Source organism: Passer domesticus, chromosome 1 (genome assembly GCF_036417665.1).
Source record: "Passer domesticus isolate bPasDom1 chromosome 1, bPasDom1.hap1, whole genome shotgun sequence".
NCBI classification, from domain to species: domain Eukaryota; kingdom Metazoa; phylum Chordata; class Aves; order Passeriformes; family Passeridae; genus Passer; species Passer domesticus.
This window is the reverse complement of record NC_087474.1, coordinates 24,543,502-24,559,465: the sequence shown is the minus strand read 5'-3', so window position 1 is coordinate 24,559,465 and position 15,964 is coordinate 24,543,502. Positions and strand designations below refer to the sequence as shown.

The 15,964-nt window shown below is 40.8% G+C and overlaps 1 long non-coding RNA gene across 2 annotated transcripts; it reads left to right on the top strand.

Annotated features, from left to right (window-relative positions):
• Window positions 1–504: 504 nt before the first annotated feature.
• On the top strand, window positions 505–15,474 carry LOC135287286 (uncharacterized). Of its 2 annotated transcripts, none has more exons than XR_010351050.1 (3): window positions 505–585; window positions 10,173–10,290; window positions 15,014–15,474. It is a non-coding gene; the product is annotated as an uncharacterized LOC135287286 (long non-coding RNA). The 2 variants fall into 2 exon arrangements; XR_010351051.1 differs by lacking the exon at window positions 505–585 and adding an exon at window positions 5,449–5,593.
• The last annotated feature ends 490 nt before the right edge of the window (window positions 15,475–15,964 follow it).

Here is a 15,964-nt window from a genome sequence, read left to right as displayed (position 1 = left end):
GAACATTCTCTATAAATGAGACAGCAAAAAACCCAGTAGGTGAGTGGGAAAAAACCCCACATTTTCTTATTATGTATTGCAAATCATTAATTTCATTTAAATATGCACATATAAAACTACCTACATCAGAAAAAAATATGCAACTTGTACTTGAACATGCACTGAATCACTAATAATCAAATTTGTGTTACAGGCCAAAGCAGAGAAATGTGGGAAATGTAAAGAAAAGGATGCTCTCTCTGAGTCAGGTAGCCTTCTGACATATAAATTGATTTGATGAAACAAGGGCTGCTCCCTTTCAAAGAATTACAGAACCAGTTAGGTTGGAAAAGATCTCTGAGATCACCGAGTCCAATCTGTGACTGTCAACCAGACCCTGGCACTGAGTGCCACATCCAGGCTTTCCTTAAACACCTCCAGGGATGGTGACTCCACCCCCACCCTGGCAGCCCATTCCAGCGTCCAGACTAAACCTCTCGTAGTGCAGCTAAAGACTGTGTTCTCCCATCCTGTTGATAGTTATCTGGGAGAAGGAACTGTGTCCCCACCTGGTACCAGCCTCATCTCAGGGAGTTGTCGAGAGTGGTAAGGTCTCCCTTAAACCTCCCTTTCTCTCAGCTAAAAACCCCAGCTCTCTCAGCCATTTCACATAAGGCTTGTGCTCCAGACCCTTCACTAGCTTCTCTGGACTCCTCAAAGCGGTGTCTTTAAGTCCACCTCCATATTCTTTCCCATCTTCATTTCCTCTCCTTCACCCTGAGCAATGACAATTGTCTGCTTGCTTCTCTGTCTGGATCATTGCCCCATATCATCCCTTCCCTGTGACTCCAAGATCCCTCTGTAGTATTTGGAAAGACTGTATTTTCCTCTTTCAGATTTATTCTTAAGCCTCACATGTGGTAAATAATACTTGGGGAGGAGGGAATAATGCCAATAACTGGATTACCCACAGCCTCCTAACATTTTAGCATTATGCCAGGTTCAACCTGTTCAGCATCATTTTCCATTTCAGTCTGAAATACTTTGCCCATAGCATGCAGTGCAAAGACCACAGAGCTTGTGTCATCTAGAAACACTTTCACAGGAGTCACTATTTTCCTCCCCAGCACATAATAGAGAGCCTGCAATGAATCACATACAACTCCACTGAAAGAGAAATGAACAAGGCAGTCACAGACAGTAGATGACCAAAGCAGTGTTGAGTTTCTATAAATAATACATTGCAGAGATGAATTAGCTATGGTTCAAGGGAAAGGGTTTAGTACCATTATACATTATTTCCTCTCTTATTTGGAAGCAGCCCTCTGGATCTGAAAAGGAACAGAGGCATGGCATTTGTTTGGCTACCCAGGTGCTGACATTCTTTTGGGTTCATAAAGGCTTATTCTTTCTGATTCCCTGTTCTCATGTGATCACAGTCAGCATTTCTCCACATCCAGAGGAATCCTCCTGGGGGTTAGCTAATGAAAAGTGCTGTAATTCAAGAAATGCATCCCCTTTGGCTGCTGTTCTTTGCCTTTCTCTGGCAGCCAAACAAATATTGATATTTGGGGGCCTTATATACCAACAGAATTTTTTTCATTGGTGTCTCATATGGATGCAAATTAATAGTGCATATAATCCACTCACAGTCAAAACCTATTTTTTTGTTGCAAAGCAAACAAACAGTTTTTTCTGTTTACTTTTTTTTCAGTTGAAGATCATTCTTTACCATGGCCTTATGCTTCTACTGATTTTCAGAATGACTGGGAATTAGATTAGTCAGGACATAGAGCAAACCTGATCCTATCTTGTATTTATGTCAACAAACCAGACAGGTTTTTTTGCTCACAGGGAGATGTCTGGGGAAAAATGAGGAAAACACAACTATTCCTAACTTAACACAAAGATGCATTATTCCTAAAAGCCATTGAAACAAACAAACAAAATCCACCAGAAACCCCAGGCAGTATCCCAAACATCCTGTAGAGTTGCTGCTGCATCAGAGCTCCTGTAGCTGACCCGTGCAGCTAACACAGCGTGCGGATCTGCAAGGACACAGCTCTGCCTTGCCCTGACCCAGGGCTTGCAGCTTTCCACAGAACACCAGTCCCACCCCAAAGCCATCCAACCACTGCACAAAACTAAAGACACGCAGGTGATATTTAGAGTGGTAAAAACCTGCAAAGTCACAGACATTTGTGTTGATGGATTTTTGCTGAAAAACACTTGACTATATTTGGATACAATAGCCAGTCATCTTCAAGAGGAGAATCCCATTAATTAAGGTGTTCATATAAGCACTTGGGTACCATTTTTGCTTGTCCATTTTCCCTGCAATCTACATTCAGATTGTAAAACTTATAGTAGCTATAGGTAGTGTGCTGTCAAAACAAGAGGATTACAAGGAGGTCTTCCTTGTTGAGAACGTTCCTCAAAACAAAAGAAGCTCAGATCTTGGGGAACCTTTCAAAAGCAGCTAAATTAATGCTGCAAGATACGTGGCTCAAAGGACATTTTCCATGCTGAGCATTGAAGTAGTACATTGATTTTCTTCACAGTTTATTTAATATTCTGAATATGTCAGATCTGGATTTCATTTGCATTTGAAAGATACTTGATATGGTCAGCATAATATTGAGAGGAATTAATTAATCTCATTCTGCATTAGGAAAGCTTTTTCATTACTTCAGATATGAAGTCTGTAACAGTGGTATCCTCCAATTAACTGCTCTCAATGACATTTTCTTGTTCACTTACCTTTGCATAGAGAAATTTTCTATAGCCTTTTTACAATTATCTGATCTCCCTAACAAAGTTGGACAATGATGTCTGATACTACAATATGTGAAAATTACTCAGTCAAGACAATGTTAATGGATTTTTGAAGCTGATAATATTTGTTATAACTCTTCAGTTTGGAACAATGGTTTCTGACATCTTTGATCCCTGAAAATTGTAGGGAAAATTGTTCTCACCTCTAGTGTGATCAGGTGGGGACTCACATGGGGAGGAGGCAGGAGAGGGGCTGAGCAGAAGCCCAGAACCAAGTCAGTGCTGGATACATTCCTAAAGCTGGATTCATCACAGAGCCCAGCTGTAAATGGGGTAGGAAATGGTTTTTCACCCAGAGGGTGGTTGAGCACTGGAACAGTTCCCCAGGAACCCCAAACCTGACAGTTCAAGAAGTGTTTGGACAACACTGTCAGACACGTGGTGTGACTCTTGGGGTGTCTTGTGCAGGGCCAGGAGTTGGTCTCGATGATCCTGATGGGTTCCTTCCAACTCAGCATAACCTATGATTTTGTGATTCTCCCTAGAATAAGGCAGTTCCGATGGCACTTCAATTACATCCATTCTCAGAGGTAACACTGCAGAAAACCTTAGGGATCATTTTCAGGTAGAAATAATCATGGCAAGTGAAATTGCTGACATTCAGAGCTGTTTCTCTGCCTCCTAGTGACTACTTTATCTCATAACTAATTGGATACAAGATTCACCCCTGTATTTTACATTCCTTATGTTTTTACACAGAAGAAATCAGTCAAATGTGCTGTTGACAACTGGTTGCTATTTTCCTGTTAACCCTTCTCTTTAGCTGCAGAATAATAATGAAACCAAAACAATTTTGTGAGTAATGCAAGAACTAAAGTTTTCACAATACCATTGTATTGTAGCTCACAGATGGTTGAGATATTCTGAAATGCAGGAATTTGTGGTTTTGTTAAGAAGGTTTTTGAATGAAGTTAAGATTAAAGGAGCTGCTTAGTTCTTCCACTGAGATTCTCATCTAGTTTGATTCACCAAGCTCAGGGAGAGGACTTTTGTGTGCTCCAAACTTCAGCTGCCTTAGGTTAAATACAAGATGAGCATATCCAAATATTACAAAGTAAAGCTTAAGTTTTATAGTTAATATCTCAATTGATACATTTAGAAAATAATTATAAGATCACAGAGCTAAAAGAACTTATTTATGAAATACAATTACTTATGCTTATTTATAAAAGTTTATCTCCTTAAAAGCATTATTGAAAAGAACTCTATTTTGAAGTAGCTGCCTACCCTTTATTGAACTAAAAAATGAGTGCTTATTTCTCATGGCAGGAGGCTTGAACTAGATGTTCCATCTAACCCAAACTACTCTACGATTCTATGATTCTATAATTCTTTTATTATTTTATAAATTATAATTCTTATAATAAATTATAATTATTTTAATAAATTTATTTTCAGTAATTTCATAAATTATCTGAAAAATGTAAACTTTTTATAAAATTATTTGCTCCACAACACAAGTGCAGAGCTAGATCGGTGTTACTATTTACTTCATTTCGCACTAAATTTGCATTCCAAACTGTCAGGGTATTGCTATTTATAGCAATCTATATTGCAGTAATCCTCAAGAGCAAAAGAACTGAACTGCAGTATGTTAGATGTGTCCACACGTGCAGCTTCATGTAAAAAGTTCCTCATGTAGACAAGTGATGAAACAGAAGGCTGACTTAGTTACACAAACTTGCTTGGTAGACAACAGAAGGTATGAATGGAAAATGGCTTACCCTTAAAAGATATGATAGAGCCAAGAACTCAACTCACATTTTTGAATGCAATTGAAACACACTGGAATTTTACTCCTAAAAGAAAAGAGTTTGTGTTTAATCTCTTGTGCTTTCTAGCATGGAAAACAAGGCCATCTTAAGGGGTTTTAAGTAAGTACAATTACAACATGGGAGGAAAATGAGATGTTACTACCTTTTGCACATGCATGGTACTGGGTTTGAGAAACAAAATATTTAGCAGTACTGAAAATGAATGATGGACAATTCTGGCACAGCTCCAGAATCAAACATCTAGTATATTGATGTAATTTTTATTTCTAACTGTGTCTGCTGGAGTCTGATTTATTTCAGTGGACCTTTATTCCCTCGTAGAAATTGTTGACACAGTATATTACAGCCATTGATCAGTATCTGATTAAATGAGTGAAGTGCTTTCATTACCTTCAAACCCAGATTGAATTGCTGCAGCCATCATGGGAACACAATATTTCACCTTGCTTCGAGGAACCCCCATCCTGCTTCCAAGCCCTGGTACTTATTGTTCAGCATGTTCAGTTGGAGAGGAAGATTCATGTTCCCCCTTTCCCAGCAGCAGTTAGGAGCAAAGGCAGAGCATTAACTGACTGTGGGACAGGTGTGGCATTGCTTTATCTCTGAGCTGAGTGTGTGCTTCAAATAGTGACTGCTGGGAGGGAGGGAGGGAGGGAGGGAGGGAGGGAGGAAGGAAGGAAGGAAGGAAGGAAGGAAGGAAGGAAGGAAGGAAGGAAGGAAGGAAGGAAGGAAGGAAGGAAGGAAGGAAGGAAGGAAGGAAGGAAGGAAGGAAGGAAGGAAGGAAGGAAGGAAGGAAGGAAGGGAAGGAAGACTTTCCAAATTGAGCAGTCTGAACCCAAGTGGCATTATCCCTGCCTATATTAGCTATGATACATCACCAAAACTACAAGCCCTTATGTTGGGCCTGTCAGGTGTACCTTCATCATTAGATTGCCAAGGACATCTGTGCTAGATTTTTAGCAGCTTCTGGCCTGTTATTATTTGGATGCAGAAGAAGAAACAAGGTAGAGTTCAAAACTACTTTATGAGCAGGATTCATTGATGGTGTCCCCGTGGTTTGCTAGTGGCAGTGGCTGTAATTCCAGTGCTCTCAGCAGACATATGAGCCTCTTCTCTCTCTAATTGCAGCACACAGTAGCACTGCTTTGATTCCTATTTTTCTCATCTTTTGTCTTTCCCTGTCTCTAGCTTCATTAACGAGAGGAAATAATTTACCAGAGATAATAAAGCCCTTTTGCAACACAAGCACTGGTGAACCTAAAGGAAAAGGAATATTACTGCTCCCTTTGAAATAGTACAAGCACAGCTAATGGAGACTAACAGCCATAGTAGCCACTCACTCTGCTACTTCACCAGAGAGAAATATGGTCTTGACTTTTATTTTGTTAATGGGAGATTCAGAAACTGTATTTGCACCAGCCTGCCAAACCTCGTCTGGGTCTTTGTGTGTCATTAACACCGAATTTGGAAGTTCCTTGAAACTATGCACAAAGGTATTTTGAAAATATTATAAAGCCAGACTTAAATTAGCTTAATACTCTGCAGAGCTGTTCAGTGCTAAATCAAGCTGCTGCAGGAGAGATGTGCCTTTTTTAGTTAGATTTTTGCACAGCCAGTCCCAGCAGAGGTGAGGTGTTTCGGAGCAGAAGCTGTTGGGAAGTCTCGTGTGGCATTGCCAGAGCTCTGCTTGGTCTGCAGCAAATCAGCCTGGCTGCTCCAGCACCTCTGACCAGCCCTGTCCATCTCCAGATAGCGAGTTTAGGCTCTGTTCCAGGTGAAACCCTAGCCCAGATCCTCCAGGCTTGGTTGGGATTGCATGGGAGAAGGCTGCTTTTGGTCTCCTTTTACAGGAGATTGTTTCCTGGAACTTCCACTTTCTCCCACTGTCCCTCCTGGCTGGCTTTGACTGGCCTGGGGCTGCTCATATTCCCAGCCCCAAGGGCAGCAGGTCCAGGAAGGAGAGGGCTCCCTGCCATGGACGAGGCATGGGCTGAACATTTTTACAAACTCATTGATCTCCTTTGTCCTACTCCAAGAGAAAGCAGCAACCAGCACAGACACCTGTGCAGACTTCCCAGTGCAACTGAAACCTCTAAACCCCTCATATGTTCTGCAAATCCCACAGAGGGCTGAGCAGCTCTCAGCTAGTGGCACAGCTGGGATAATTTCTCCAGTGTCCTTCACTTCTATTTCTCACAGCAGTGCTGTCATCAGTGCAAAAATATACAGCATTTTTGAGCAGTAAGAGGTATTTTCTATAGGTGCTAACTAGCTAAGGCAGCCCAATTTCCTGGCTGTAGCTGGAATTCAACATGTCCAGGGGAAAGCACACCACTTAATCACCCATTCTGGGTGAAAATTTAGAGTATGAAGCTCTTGCCAAATTGGATCAATTATTTTATTGGCTGAAATAAGCAATTATGAAGCTTTCTTGGCATACAATTAGCTCTTTTGGTTTCCTTTTCCAAGCACTGTGAACATTTTAGGAGAAACAGCTACCAGGATAAAATGATTCAAGAGAAAATGATCCAAAGGTCATGGGGCAATTTTTATACTTTAATGTTATCTCTGCTGCAAGAAACATGGCAGGTTCCACATTTTAATTTTGAGGAATAAAAATGAATGCTTTTAAGAATTGCCTTTCATGCTAAGTGAAAGTAAGAGCAATGACTGACTGTAACAAGGGTAAAGCATGGTCCCAATGTCAGAAACAGACTGGGGGTTAGAAGACGACCCTTGGGTGCTTTTTCTGATGGTCTTTGTTCTGCAATAATCAGATTTAAAAAAACTTTTCTAAGGCAGTTGAAAGTAATTCCACTATATGCAAGACATGTCAGGGAACAAAAGTAATGCGATTTATGGACAGCCAAAGAAAGGAGCAATACCTCAGAAAAATTAAAATGGCTTCTTCCTATCATCCTTCAGCAGCAGAAGATATAGTAGCAAGGGATTAGACTTGCAATTCTTCCTAGTTTTTTGCAATTTTAGGAGACACTGTGGGTACATTACACAACCTCCATTAACCTTCACAACATTACAGATTGAGGCTGTGATGAGCCTAGACAGGGAGCGGGAAACAGAGGATGGAACTCGCAAATGAGGAACCTTTACCTTTGGACAGATTTTGTTTTGCTCTTCTGAGAAGAAAAGATCAGGTCCAGGAACTGCATCCCTCTTTTCCATGGACAGGCCTGTGCCCAAGCTGTTTGCTCTCTCCACCTGCAGCCTTCTGTCCCATAACACTGGGGAGCTGTGGCATGGCTGAAGGGAGGACAGGCTCTGCAGGGCAGAGCACAGTGGGCAGCAGCTCTGCCTAAGGCATCTAATGCCTTTCCCCAGGCCTGGTGCGATCTGACAGCCTGTTTCTTGCTCTATTCTGCACTTATTTGTAGATTAAACCCATCAAGAGACAGTCATGCCTATTTGAACAACAACAACAAAAAAAAAAAAAAAAAAAAAAAAAAAAAAAAAAAAAGAAAAAATAAAAAAGAGTATGTGAGGATCTGCCTGTGTGAGTCCAGAGAGATCCTTGGTTTCATCATCATCCCCCATCTTTGCTTCCTACTGGCTCATTGAGGCAGAAGCCAGACTTGGGGTTGTTGTGGTGAAAGTCAGGAGTACTTGAACTGGAATAAAGCAAACCACTTGTACAGCTCAAAAATATGTGAAACTCCACTAAAGATTACAGAAATAATTTGTTTTCATTGTCTTAAACACACAATTGCTGATGCATGCAGTAAAATTCCCCATGGGAAACCTAAGTGAAGTCAAGTATTATATGCAAAGCAATGAATTTCTTGCACATTTAATCCATACAATAAAATGAATATTGCTTCAAGATTGAAATGACATTGGAGATATTAATGTTAAATTAAATTAATGAAATGAAATTTTAAATTATTTTTATCATGTTTACAAAATTATATGAAACAAGTTTTCTGAAAGCACTGACAACTACTCTGTACAGTGAAGATTTGTAATGCACTAAATAATTTGAGTTATTTTGCATTCAGAAAATGGAATAGCTTTGAAAAAAGAGTATTCAGCTATGTTTCAGCAATGGTGCTGGTGTGGTGGGTAATTGCTCAAGGGAATAGTCCTGCTAAGTTTGATGGGATTGGTCATGTGGACACGGTTACTAGTCAGTGTCTGAGTGGGCAGAACTCAGGTCCATCACGCTTTGTCAAGGACACAGCAACTCCTCAGTGTCTCAAGGAAGAAACTAAAGCAAATCTCTTCATTTCAACTGGCATGGATTAAGACCATCCAGCCTCTATACTAACACCTCAAGTGCGATGAGGTGATAAAAAGGATGGTAGCATTGACTTTGGGGCCACCTAATAAAAACGATGAGGCTGTTAGTTGAAAAAAAAGTAGAAAGTGTGTGCATAGTGATCTTTGGTAACTCAGTCTGTGCTTCATCTATTAAATATCCATGACCATATCCCTTCATAAAGATTGTACATCAGCCTGTGCTGTCTTCTTGGTAACGAAAGAAACACTAACAAAACTGTTTTTAAGGAATGATGTTGAAAGGCAGAAAAATCTGTTCTTATCTATGAAGAATGTTTCTGAAACTCAAAGGTATATGCTGCAGAATAGCTTTGTATTATCTTCTGCTAACTTTCAGTTTCTCCCCAGTTTCAAACAGAGCAGAAAGGACATCCCTGTGACAAAGAAACTGTGCTCCAGAATATATTAATTGAACTCAAGATCAGCTGCACAGATCTTTGTCAGCCACTCTGGTTTCATCTGGATGTAACCTTTTGGCCTTTCTTCACTAGCATTGTGTCTGAGTTGGAGGAAGCAGCTCAAAACATAAATCCTTTGCATTCCCCTGGCTCAGAGATATTGTTGGTTCCTCTGGGAGGGAGGGAGAGCAATTTCTGCTCACTGACAGAGTCACTCTGCTTCACGGAGAGTTGCATTTGACATCCTCCTTATGTGGACACATTCTCATGTCAAATGTGAGAGATGCACAGAACAGGCTCCAGCTGAACCCTGCATGGCCCTGCTGCTGGTACTTTAGGGCAAGGTGATCACGGGACAGCAGAACAGCCCAGGCAGACTCACAGGAATTATTACCCAGAAAATTAAACACCAAACTGCTTCTATCTGTGTGTGCATCTTCTACATGAAAGCATTGCAGCATGGATAGAGGGTGATGATCCAACGATAACCTGTGAGCTCTCAGCTTTCAAACCATTTACCAATAGTCTGATCAATTATCTAGTACACCAAGAATTTGCAGGGGCACAAACTTTAGAGGAGGATGGAGTACACTGTCTTAGAGTATTGCCTGTCTTTGGGTTTGTCTTCTGCTGCACAGAGGTGAGGAAAATTATCAATGATCTTGCATGGACAAGAAGTAACTTCTCATAGTCCAGAGAATTCAAATTGAGCAGTGGCTCCATTTAATGAGTCAGTGGCCTTCTTACTATTGAATAGCAACAGCCTCTGCTAAGAATTAAAGAAAGAAAAATAAATAGGAAGAAAAATCCATTTTGTGAGCATCTGTCAAGATACTCTGACCCTTCCTCATTTTTCTCAACTTTTTCATTACACAAAATATGTTTGTCCCAGTCTCTCCATCTCCAGGCTGGGCTGCCTTCTTTCATGGATTTAGAAGCTCAAAGCGAGAACTGTGATCCCCAGATGGCCAGAAACATTGTTCAGGCTGGAGTTTCCAGAGAGGACAGAGGTAAGTGCAAATGCTACAGAAAGAGATGTCTCAGAAGAGATCCATGCTGGGCACAGAGACTTCTGATATGCCCAGGGGCAAAGTGTTAATGGGAGGTGCAGAGGGACAAGTCTGCCAGCCACAGCAGCATGGGCACAGCTAAAGCCACCAAAACACAGCATTGTTTTATGTCTGGCCAAGGGATAGCTGTGCTTCCTAGAGTCCTGCTCTCCTGGCAGCCTGGATCTAAGCCTGCTTGAAGTAGGGGCTGGACAGTTATATGTAAACAAGGTTTGATTCAAGACTGGCTAGTTTCTTTAATTCTAGAGAGAAATGTTTTGGTTGGGAAATGAGGAACAGACAGGGCTGAGTGTTCTGCCTAAAGGCTCAGAATTTAAAAGGGCTTCTACACCAAGGTGTGCCCTCACAATTCTAACACCTACCCTCAGCCATCAGAACCACAGCCACACCATACCACAGACATAATCCCTTCCTCATTAATCAAAATCTCTCTCCCACCCAACTTTTCTACCACATAAAACCAAACTCTGCTTGTTCCCATGGTGGCTAACATAGCCTGCCTAGCATGCCCAACCCAGCTAGGAAGAGAGAGGATTTTATACCATGCTTCTCAAGTTGCCCCAGCATCTGTTTCAGGTGTTTTGAATGGGAGTGAATGAGCCATTGCAGGAGTTCCTGCAGTGCTGAGACTGAGCCAGTATGTGCACACAGCAAGCTGGTGAGGGAAACCAGAAAGGTGACTGCACTGCAGTTTGTGCTAGGTCTGGCTGGGATGGATTAACCTTCACAGCAGCCCCTACAGTGCTGTGGATCAGATCCATCCCCAAAGGAGTGCTGGTGTCACACCAGTGCTTGCAAAGAGATTTTCTGACTCTGCCCCCCCCAGTAAGTTAAGGACTGAGGGTGGGCAGGCAGCTGGGAAAAGACACAGCCAGAACAGTGGATCTCAGGTGGCCAAAATGATATTCCAGACCATGTAAGGGATATTGGATGCCCTACAACATCATGGGCAGCAGCAAAACTGGGGTTTTGTCTTTCCAAAGAAGTTATTGCTCAGAGACCAGGAGGGCTGTCTGCTTGTGGGAGGTATTGAGTGATTGCCTTTGCATCACTTGACTGTTCTTTTCCTCTTTCCCTCATTTTAAATTATCCTCATCTTGACCTATGAGTTTTTCTTGCCTTACTTTTCTGATTCTCCCTTATCCCACTAAAGAAGTGAGTGATCAGCTTAAGCTTAACTACTGGCTGGGGTCAATGCACCTCATATAATAAAAGTCATTGCCTTTCTGGACCTGTGATATTGTTCTAGTGGAGTGTCCTGGAGGCTTTACTGGGTTTTCTGGTAATAATTTCAACAGTGAGTCAGCTACTTATGCTGCAAGTTAAATGAGAACAGTAAACATGCTTAACCAGGTACTTTCATTGGTAAACACAGAAGCTTGTCTAAAGTCTTGCCATTCATGAGGGGTACTCATGTTATTTTCTGTATTTGAATATCTTTATATTATTTTAGAAAATTAAAGATGAGATGTGAACTAAAAAACATCAGTACAGATGTGTTGCAATATTAGCAAAACATAGTTGTGGAACGGACTCCCCCATTTGAGGAGTTCCTCCTCAAATTAAAGATTAAAAACTTTGGCTTAGGACTTGAACAAAGAATTGCATTTTCCCATTTCTTGACCTGAAAGAGAAAATTAAAATTCAAGCTGCATCATTTTTTCATTGATTACAAAACATTTAATGATGCTATACTTATTCTGCTTAAGACAGTGTTTCAATTAAACACAACACACACTTTTTTAAAGGAAAAAAATATTGCTGCTAGTGAACTTAGTACCATCTGGTCACAATTCTGTTGCAGGCAATATGTTGTACAATGACCCCATCTTGAGCAGGGAGGTTAGACCAGATGACTCACTGTGGTTCCCTCCAGCCCTAACCATCCTATGATTCTGAGAAGTTTTTAAAGAGACTTGAGGCTCCTGAACTTTCCTACACATGAAGACTTCTTGAGTTTGTATTTATTTCTCAATATAGGAAATGTATTTCTGTGCCTGGGCTTGGCTTCTGTGAGCAGGTCTGAGTGGGCTGGAGTGGGCTGGAGCTCCTGCTGACCCAGCCTACCCTGGCACAGGGGTGGCTGAATTTCAGCCATGGCCCTGGGGCTCGGAGGGGCTGGGGAGCAGCTCCCCCCTGTGCAGCAAGCGCTGAAATTCAGCACTGAGAGAGAGCTCACAGCCCCCAGGGTGCCTAAGGAACCCCAGCTGTGTGTTATCCCCACTGAAGAGACTGAAATTTGTTCATCCTGGGGCAGTGCAAAGCAGGAGTGAAAATGCAGACTGGGCTGCTACATTCACCATGAGCTGGCCTGCACTGCTGCTCTCCCTGTGTTTCTGGGGCTGTTCAGGGTGTTGTACCTCACCTCTCCATCCTCATCCAAAGGCTTTGGAGGGATCTCTCCACCCACTTCCCTTCTCAACTCCAAGGGGCTGCTGCATTTAGCAATGCTTTTACCTGCACAGTAGATGTAGCTTTAAAACAGACACTGCCAGTCTGGGCATGTGATCCGGGGGTGTAAGGTCAGCTCTGCTGTGTGACTCTGAATTGTCACTGCTGTCCAGACCATTGACCAAAGGAGTGTGTGTCTGCCTCTGCCCTGCAGAAACATGCAGGTATAGTAATGGAGCTGCTCTGTGTTTTCCCAGATTTTCCTGTGTCAGATGACACAGAACTTGTGATGGATTGGGCACGATTTAGGGGGAAGAAGAGAGAAGGCAGTCTTTAGGAAATCCCCAAGAAATCTATGCTTGAGATTCTCCGTTATTTCTCAAAAAGACACATCTCTGACACAAATTTGCTGTGCTAAGTAAAAAAATCAAAAACCTGAGTCTGCTTTTACCCAAAGACAAGCAAATTTGGTTTTGTAGATAAACTTGTAATTATAGCGCAGATGGTGCGGAAATTATTTGGTTTAATTTCTCATTTGTTTATGACTGTGATTTAATTACTGCAATCCCTGTTATCAGCTCCTTCAAACTTTTAATTATTATAGGGCATCAAGAGTATAATTTATTGCCTTTTGACAGAAAATTGCTTTCCACAAAACAGCAATACATCAAGTGAATTCGTGACATTAATCATTAGTCATATTCCCAAATACAACATCTATGAATAAGAATGACCAGAGCTAAATTGAATTAACAAGGGATCAGCAGATCACAGGGTGGTACCTATAGTTTTGGTCAAGAGTAATCATTTAGAATTATCTGTGTAAAATCACATGTGATTTGAATGAAGGTTTTTTTCCCTGCAGAACAAGTTTTCAGTATGAACACCCTTGCCACGTGCCTGTGTGTGTGAGGGAGACATGGCATCAGCAAAATCAGTGACATCAGCTTTTCAAATTACAGAATCATGAGGGGGGGTTTTGTGATTAGCCTGAATGTGAAGCATTCTTCTTCCTATATAAGATAGGCAAAACATAAAGGAATCTAGAAAGGAGATGTTAGAGAACCCAAAGCAAAACAAGACAAGGGGAGTACTACCTCACTTTCATGCCCAGGAGACAAAGAGGTTGATCCTCTCAGGCTGAGAAGACTGAGCTTTGCTTGACATCAAACATTTGTGTGCACCTGTAGTTTATTAAAATTCAGAGGTAATCCTCATGTTTCTGTTTCCAGTGTTGCACATTCTTCTGCTGTGCATTTGAAGTAAATGTTTCAGTCAATAGGCAGAGAGCACTGCATAATCCCTTCTTTCAATAATTTTGGATAGTTTTGACATTGTGCACAGAAACCTTTCTCCATAATCATTGTGTACCTAGAGAATGATTTCTCTGTGTAATTTTTCCTGTTTGTTGGCTGGAATGAGTGTTTCACTTTTGCTCCTCTGTATCCATGACAGGTATATTTAAATTCAGATCTCCTAAAGTCCTCATCTGTCTAATCCCTCTAATACTGGTGTGGAAACAACTGCTGAAGGCCACAAGGAGGTGTAAAGGTGGATTTTGAGGCTGAGAAAGAACATAAAACATGAGTTTTACACTTCTGCATTGCTCATGGCTCTGCACAGAGTCTGTGTACCTCTTGCCCATCACATTTCTCAGTGGATGTGAATTAGAGTAATTGATTTCTTCTAAAAGACATCTCTGACTTGCTACAGGTGAAAAGATTAAGCTACACTTTAGAAACTGCTTTATCAACAGTTCTAGAAGGCAGATCTTCAGACATATAAAAATGCCAGTTCTTTGGAGGGAAAGGAACTGGATATATCCATTAATAGCTGTCATGTAAGAAAAAAGTGACTAAACATAAAATTTCATAATTTTATCAGTAAGCACCTTAAATGAATCAAAGTTCAACCAATCTTAAAATTGCAATGATCTAACAGTGTGATGTCATTCCTTTATGTTCAACCCCTGGGCACATATTACCAGAGCCCCCTGTGCAAGTCAGTCTGCCCTGATCACACACATACCTGGATGATTTGCAGCATCCTCTATTCAAATTCTTTTGGTTTTTCTCTGGCAGTTTTTGCATTTTTCTTACACGTTTTGAGAGACCAAGCACTGCTATAACACCATTACTTAATGTAGAATGTATCATAGGATCACTGAATAGTTTAGGTTGGAAAAGACCTCTAAGATCATTAAATCTAATTGTTAACCATTAAATCATGTCCCTAAATGTCATATCTACACATCTTTTAAATACCTCCACAGATGATGACTCAACTCTCCTGAGCAGCCTGTTCCAGTGCTTGACAGCTCTTTGACTGAAGACATTTTTCCTAATATCCAATCTAAACCAGGGATGATGCGACTTGAAGCCATTTCCTCTGGTCCTACTGCTTGTGACTCAGGAGGCATTCTGCTCACTTCTATGAAATAGAGAGACTTGAAGCATGTGATTTATGTGTTTTCAGGTGCATGTGCACACACACATATGCAAAACTTAGATATTTCAGTCAAATATTTCTGAGATTAAAAATTTATACGACATCAGATACCTAAAGTATCAACTGATGGATGTATCTATGACTCTTAATGAAATCAAATGTGAATTAGGCCTGCTGGAAGGCTACAGCCTACCTTTGGACAAGCGTGTTATTTATTTTTAGTGCTGGAATTAATTCACAAGCTTGCTTAATGGTGCTGTCAAAACAAATACATTTTGCAGAAGAAAAGTGCTGGCAAAACAGGAAGTGACTGAAGAGAAAAGATATATTCATAAGGGATTCTTCTATTCATTTTTATATTAATTAATTAATTAGAATCCCTGCAATTGTTGTGCTCCTAAAGATCTGTTGCCTGTTTGCTAAGCTGTGCAATGTACTGAGTTTATTATAAAATTAATGCTGCCATGATTTCCTGAATGACTATCAGACCTCTTTGATATGAGGTATCTTATAGCTAACATATGGTCCCAATTCACTGTTAAAAACTAAAAGGATTCACACACACATCATGAAAAGAAAAAGAAACAGAGCAAAAGAGTTTTAAAACTTTGATTTGATTTCTTCTAAGTGCACCCTTCTTTAAGAGCATAAATACTTAATTCTGAGTTTTCCAATGTGACAAATTATTTCAGACATCTCATAAAAGGTGGCTACCTTTTATGTCAACACTGTCCCATGAACATACAGCAAGTCCGTTCAATAAAGTAGTATTTTT